Here is an 8,179-nt window from a genome sequence, read left to right on the forward strand (position 1 = left end):
ATGTAAAATCCCTCGCCCTGAGCGCCGGGCCACGAATGGAGGGGAAAAAATTCACTCTAGCTGCTGAACGCTTCAGGCTGTTCTCTTTGTAAATGCTTTCTCCACTGGTGGCTGTAGAGAGAGAAAATATGCTTTCCATCAAAGTTAAGCGCATATTGTGGCAGATGAACCTGTTCGGTGTTGCCGCTCAAATATTAAAGGTTTGCGATCACAGATTTCCACAGGGATGTTCATGGAAATTCATCAAGAGTCGGCGAGAACTAATTACACCGCAGCACATAGAGCCCTTTTAAAGTGATGAACAACATGAGAAAATGATGAAATAAAACACTTTGACAGGATTCGGTGATTAGATGACTGTGTTTTATATCCAGGAGGACGGAGGTCAGATTCACAATGTCCCATGAATTACACTTCTTGCCAATCTTTAAGTCTCTCAGGAGGAGAAAGTGAGATGCTGACACTAATCCTGGCTGCCCCCACTGACAGATTTCTTCAGCTGCTGCCAGACTTCAGATGAGCGTGAAGCTTCCTTTTATAGAACTTAATGTTCTACCAGAACCAGCTTTACCGGTTCAAGGTGCAGGCAGAGATTATTATGCGAGGATGTACCGAAATTAATCCAGTCTTTAGTTTTAGTCAATTTATCTGCAGAACGATTATTAGCAACTCTGGTTCTCTTTGTTCAGCCACCAATAGGACCTCACCTAGTGTTTTCTGTAAATCTCGAGAGAAGGTTTCTTTTGTCCAGTGAACCATTTCTGTGTTGATTTGGGTCCAATTTTTAAAATTATATTCTTGATGAAATCCCCAATTATGATTTCTAGTTTTTTAGGTTTTTATATCTGGCATTTCATCAGAGCTTATGAGGCCATGCAGTTCAGAAAGGCCCACAGCATCACAGATCCTCCACCATAATTAATTGGCCTGAGGAGCTTTTACATGGGTTGCTTTCTAAAGTATTGCCAGATCTGAAGTGTTTACTTCCAGACAGCATGATTTCAGATGACCTAGCTTTTGTTTTGTGATGATTCTTTTTGCCTTAAAGGTTTGAGCACAAAGCCAATAACTGAACCTGAACCAATAACTGATCGGTGGTTTGTGTGTTTAATGTGGAATAATCTAAAAGTAGCCTTAAAATCTTTTGACCAAAATACACATTTATAGGTATAGTGGAAGTAGCATTTTATAAACTCCATAAGTTCATGTTTGTGATTTTTGTTAGCTATTTCTTGGTTGCTCAAACAATTGGTGCACATGTAGATAGCATTTAATGGTTGCTATGGAGACTGGTGAATCCTTTTATTTCATTATTCTAATGATCAGGTCAGCTCTGGAGACCTTTTGACCTCTTTCACCATACTGATCACTCTCCTTTGATGGCGAAATAAACTCAAGTCCTTGTCTAGTCTATTGAATAGCGGCTAAAAGAAATGTTCCTCTGTGTCACCTTATATTTATTCCCCTGAGAAACAAGAAGCAAAGGGTATTTAGTTCCTAGAAACTTTGAAAACCTAAAATTTAAGGCATTAACCAAGTAAAAGAGATAATGATTTGTTTCACTGTTACACTTTTCTACTGCAAAAAAATCATTGGTTCATTTTAAGCTTATTAATTGTCTTTATCGCAGATTTCAGTAAACAGAGGGGGCTTTTTCGCTTTCCGATTGACCCCATCCAGATGTTTACATCTCTCCTTTTTTGTCTGTATCATTTTTATGCATGATACGGGAAGTAACAAATAATTGACTTGTAGAGAAAATGAACTCAGTGTGGATGGATTCGCCCCGTGGCGCTACAGGTATCGTCCGCTTTAGCACGCCTAACGAGCGCGTTCGAGACTCAACGATCTTTTCCTGCAACAGCAACGCGTTTCTCACCGTGTTAACCGCTTTCAACGCTCATCTCGTTGCTATTCTGACTCCACAAGGCTGCATGTTTGCTTTGAAGCTGAAGACGGCAGCTTTTCTTTACCTGCACGCCGTCAGCGCTCTGCCACCCACCGTGAATAATGAAGCTTCACCGGGCGTCTCTTCCGCCGATCAGGCGCATCAGTGCATGTATTGGGGAGGAAGGACATTGCCAAATCTTCATCCGCCTTCACTGATCTGTAGACGCCCCGCTGTTGATGTTTGTCAGGTTTGGTGAACGTAGGAAGTGAGAGGCATTCAAACGAAACACTCCACACATTTGAAGAAAGCGAGAGAAATCAATTAGATTGCCGTATTTGTTGTTATTAAATGTCAGAAGTCAAAGTGACGGTATCAACATGTGATGACATTTGTTTGGATGAGGAAATTTCTACTTTATTTATTTTGCTGGAGACCAATGAGAAGTCCAGACAAGAAATAAACACATTTATGACTTGCTATGATTTGCTGTATATATTAAAACATTCTGTCTCACACAGTTTGAACAAATTATAATTGGGTCAGCTGCATAAAATCAGTTTATTGTTTTTCCCCCTCTTTCAATTTCCATTCTGCAGCTGAATAAGACCCAAATCCCAGTGTTTTCCTTCATTACCATTTGTTCACCAGTTTAATACTTTTTGAAAAACGTGGTCATTTTTAGAGGCTGCATTAAAAGCCATTAAAAAAAACAAAATTATAATTTTTTTTTAAAGTCTGCCGGGTAAACCTGCTACTTTTTTTTCTAAATCTGATCCATGTTGCTTCAAACATTCCCAGCAGCAGCAGCGGTCACTGCAGAGACCAGCAGCAGGTCAGAAACTCTGATCTATCATTTGACCCACAGTTACTGAGGAAAAGTCTGACCCATTTTCACAACCTACTTGCTCTCTCAACGTTTAGACTCTACGCAAGGCCTCTTTGCCACTTACACTGTGTTAGACAGAGTTAAAATTAATCATGATGTGTCTGTCGATGCTCCTGAATTTATTTATTTAAACTGTAAGTTATTTTTACAGTGAGCTATTGTTTACAGCAAGAATAAATAAAAGTGTAAAAATATCATTATTGGTGCATTTTGCTGTTGCTGGTGTTGATATTCCTGTTTACGGTCACATAAATGGTAATGAAAAAAAAAATTATATTTCTGTTCATATATATAGAAATTACTGATATATATACAGTACATGTAAATGTATATGTGAGGTGATTAAAAACTGACGTCATGATGTTGCTCAATACACGTGTGCAACTCCTACCTTGTGTCGTGTGGATTTAATATTTTGTGATTTATGACAAATCAAATTGAAATCACCTTGTTTGTTATTTGCGAGGTTACAAGAGGCCAGGATTTGTCTCATTCAGCGAGACGCTCACGCTGAGGCAGACAAAATGCAGGCCCAGAGGTAGATTAGGTCTGAAGAATTGACAAATGGAATCAAAGAGTGAAAACAGATAAAAGACAAGACACAATCTATCTGGTGGCGTGTCTCTCTCTGTGTCTTTATATGTGTGTGTGTGTGTGTGTGTGTGTGTGTCAGATCAAAGTTAATCTCCAGGCGATCCTGAAAAACAGTGTCACAGTTCACTCAGCAGAGGTTTGAGTCTGAACACTTTTCTGGGATTAAAACTGCAGATTTTTTTTTCTTCTTCCTTTTTTTCAGTTTCCTTTTGGATGTAGGAGGAAAGAATACAGCACCGCAATACTAATTCGAACATGTAAAGCGCCGATCAGATTGACCAGACAGGACGTGACGAGCAAAGTGAAGCGCATTCCTCTTGCTTCATTTTAATAAACAGCGTGGAAGCAACTGTGTTTTTGAATCGTATTCAAGCCATCAGAGGAAGCTGCTGGGCTGGAAAATTTCATCATTTGATGCACTTATTACATTTACAATGAGTAGCGTAGTGGATTTGCAAATCTGATTTTTGTACAACACCTTCTCTGCATTTTGGGAGAAATCTTGACACCTTGCTGGTGATTCAGGACAGAGACAGAGGCTTGTATCATATCTCCATTTATGATATATATGAATTATTTTATTAATGTCCATTTCTGTGGTATATGGTGCATTTCCACTATAGGAACCTTTTTCCAGTAACCAGGGTAACTTTCTGAGACCATTTTTCTAAACCCCAATTGTAATTCTGAAACCAGAACAACCTCAAAATACCAGGTTAGAAATGTAGCCCAGAAACAGCTATCAGGATCTGAGATTACAGCTGTGTTATTGGTCTGATTTCACAGTTTCTGATGGGTGAAAGCTATAAAAAAAAATAATAATTCTGCAGTCAGGGTGACCTTCTCAGCTCCGGAGGATGTAATAATATAAACAGCACAGTTTTGGACGGTACAGTGGAAACTCACGCAAATGACAGCCAGAAATAAAATTAAAAGCTCATGGAAAATGTGCCATATTATGTGGAAAACATGTTCATGATGGACAACAAATGAGAGAAATGACAACAACAGGTCTTAAAGTAAACCTCTTTTTATTCTGGATTCTGTCCAAGTCAAGTCATTCTGGCTTAGAAGAAGAAATATTTTTCAGGTCTGGATTGGTATGGACTTGTCTTCCTTGTCCCAGTACCTAAACGATTCACCAATACACGCATCCAACAGGTTGTCCTCTCAGCCATTCTTCCATCAGTCATCATCTGTCCATTTGGACATCTGCTTTGGATTTTTATGCCACCCATTTCCATACATTTATATGTCGAGCTTGGGACGCTGATAATTTGAGCCTTGAAGCATCTGGAACATGAGAAACGTGCTGGAACCCTGTTTCTAAGACCGACACAGTAAGCAAGTTACCGTAGGGCTGCATTTGATTGAACACGAACTGGAAATGATTAGAAATTTTTTGAAAAACTCCAATTGAAATCTTTGCCAGTACATAGAATTAATTTCTTGTAGATCTTGGAGAGGTGCCCTTCTGATACACAGTTATCATCAGGCTCTTTAAAATTTAATTGCCTCCTTCTGCACTCTATGTTCCCTGTTCTTTCCCTTAAGCTGTTAAAATTTAAGCTGTTAAAATTATATTGTTGGTTTCACAATGATCTTGGAGTTGATGATTTGCTCTTGGAGGACTTGAGAGCCTTGTCCTATGAAGCCAAACCTGAGCACTGCACAGCATCACAGAGGGTTGAAAGGAGCACGCGCCTTTTTATTCCGTAATTTTTGGCCGAGCTCCAAGGACACCCGTCTACTGTAATCACCGTTCGAGTGTCGAGACAGATTCAGTAAATCTGAGCAGGAACTTGCCTCCCTCCATCTCATTTATGGTTAATCCTGATGTTATGCACCGATTCTGGATTACAGATGTATTATTTTTAGTGTTGCAGAAATGATGGACTGAGGTGTTTCTTTCCCCCCCAAGGGATGTCTGGTGGTTGTGGAACATGACACATTATTCACAGTGGTCACACTCAGGAGCAAGTCAATCCGCCAAGATGACTGTAGTGGGTGTAAGTGAGCCAGCATGCTTTATGTGTCTCCTTCCTAATTCATCCAGGTTAACAGAAGCTTTTAAATCAAGCCCCACTGGTGTTATCAATCAATCAATCAATCAAATTTTATTTGTATAGCACATTTCAGCAGCAAGGCATTTCAAAGTGCTTTACATCATATCAAACACAAACACAATGCAACATAGAATCAACAATCAAAACACAACATGTTATCCTGCTCTGTAGTTTAAGGATCAGCTCTTTTGTACAACAAAGGGATTTCCTTGCGTAAATGTTAGTTTTGCAATCTACATTTTCGGCACATCTTTCCATGTGCTGCTACCCAGAGGTATCCTGACTGCCATGGCGTACCAGGATGAGACCCATAGTGAGACCATATGCTGGTGCAGTGGGGCCCTTTGTTCCTTCTGATGCATGACGATGCTGGGCCTCATGTGGCTGAAGTGCGTCACAACTTCCTGGTCGATGTTGGGCTGGTCTGCGCGTTCCCCAAACCTGAATCCAACAGAGCACACATCTGGAAATCATGTCTCGTTCCATCCACCGCTGCCGCCACGTCGCACTCGTCCCGGAGATGACTGATGTTTTAATCCAGATCTGGGAGGGAAAACGCTCAGGAGAACATTGGGATCATCAGGGTCATTCGCAGCAGTCATAGGGAGGTCAAACATGGAGGCCACACACACTGAGCCCCGTTGAGACTTATCTTGAGGTGTTTTCACTGACGTTAACGTGATTTGATTTTTCCACTTTTATTCTGAGTATAATTGTAAATCCAGATTTCCGTGGGATAAGCCTGACTTACATTGATCATTTTTATGTTATTTTGTTCTCAATGCATTCTGCTATGTAATGAATAAAGATTTCCTACTGAAATATTTCATTCATTAGCAAGTTACACAGAAAGCACTTGGTTATCAAGAACATTCTAGCTGGATATATTTTTTTTTATTTGTGTACTTTATCAACCAAGATCTGGAAAGGCCATTTGGCCTGGATGCCCACCGATGCAAAGTTGACACATAGCAAGGATTGTATAAATTTAAAAGGCCTGCAGCATCAACATACTTATCTACATATTTGCAAAACACATAGGATGCAATATGTGTTTTGTTCTATTATATACTATGACACTTATTAGTGTCATAATTGAATATTCATCAATCGTATATACAATAATTAAATTAACCAGCCCTACTTAATTTAATCATCTCAACAGGAAAATCACAAAGAATACACTTTTTAAAGTTGTAAATGAAACACATTTACAATACAACAATAAATCCAAACACAACTTAATGTGTGTTTGGATTTATTGTTGTATTGAAAAACTCAACTTTGTCCAAATTTCATCCTAACCGGTGAACTGAGGCAAAGTCACACAATATCTCTGCAGTGGTTTGAGTTCATTATATTTGCATTATAACAAGCATCTCATGTTATGATCTGATGATGTAAAATTTGCTTAAGTTTGTTTGGTATTTTGTACGCAGATGAACAGTGAGCATCACTTACCAGCAGTAATCAAATATTAATCAACGGTAGAGCAGCAGACGTGTTGTTGTGTAACGTACAGCTGAAAATCCTTCCTGCATGAGTTTGAGCTGAGGTTAAATTGTTGATTTGAGTGGTGATGTTTATTGTTTTAGGAAATGTCTCCTGTTCGAACAAAAGTCTTCACTGTTTCTCTGTTGCTGCCATGACATTAGTTCTGCATGGCTAAATCACAGAGCTACTCAGGATGCTTAGCATGTTTTAAATTTGATGAATTATCCCATTGTGAGAAACTTGTTCAAGTACTTGTGCGTGTGTGTGTACTTTAGGACAGTTTTGATTGGTTTAATTAGGAAGTAGAAATGTTTTCAATGCTCTAGAGGTTTTCACGATGACTCTGTGAGTCTATATTTCATTTGCCAGAGGTCTCGTCAGCATCAGCCACACGTGACCTTCCATGAGTCGCTCAGCAAATGTCCTGTGACTCTAATCAGCCGGCTCCCCACCGACAATCGTGCTGGAGCAAACACAGGTCATCGCTCATCCACACGGCGCACGCCTGGTCAAACAGACCCGAAGAGACGAGGCACAAACATGATATCATCAGACAGATGTGCAGCGTGCACAACAGATATGTCAATATCCTAGTTCAGGTGAATCAATATCTGAAATATTCATGTCATTGGAAATGACGTGCAGCGTTTCAGCACATAAATCCCACATGCTGGGTTGAATTCCTGTCCACCACGTCCAGCTTTTAACACTTTAAAGGGTTAAAGAGCCTTTAATGTAGAGCAGCCACGCAAAAGAATCAGATTTTTGTTTCAAGGAATCTGTAAATATTCTAAATTCAAAACATGAAAAGGGGTTAGATTATTTTTTTGATTTTGTCTGTCTGTAAATAAAATTTTGTGAATTTTCAGTAGCAAGGTATAAAATATAGTTTTAATCTTCCAATCTATACTTCTGGATTGATTGTTTATTTTGTTTGTTTAGAAAGGAAATTTAGTGCTTTTTAGGTAGCAAGGCATGGAATATCAGTAATTTTAATTTTAAATTAAATTGCATAAATTGTTGCTTTTTAGTGAAGGTCACTGGATGTTTTCAGTTTTATTTACTGCAAAATGAAAGCAGAAAATGTGGTTAACAAAACATAAATACTTGGAATTGTAAGTAATTTTTTTTAATTTTAAGTAGATTATTCTGTGAGAAAAGCAAAAATTATTACCCTCTGGTCTAACTTCCTTAAATAAAACATTTTGCTCATTTTAAGAAACTCACTTATGGACATATGCTAATTTA

The sequence above is a fragment of the Xiphophorus hellerii genome, chromosome 2 (assembly GCF_003331165.1).
Source record: "Xiphophorus hellerii strain 12219 chromosome 2, Xiphophorus_hellerii-4.1, whole genome shotgun sequence".
NCBI lineage: Eukaryota > Metazoa > Chordata > Actinopteri > Cyprinodontiformes > Poeciliidae > Xiphophorus > Xiphophorus hellerii.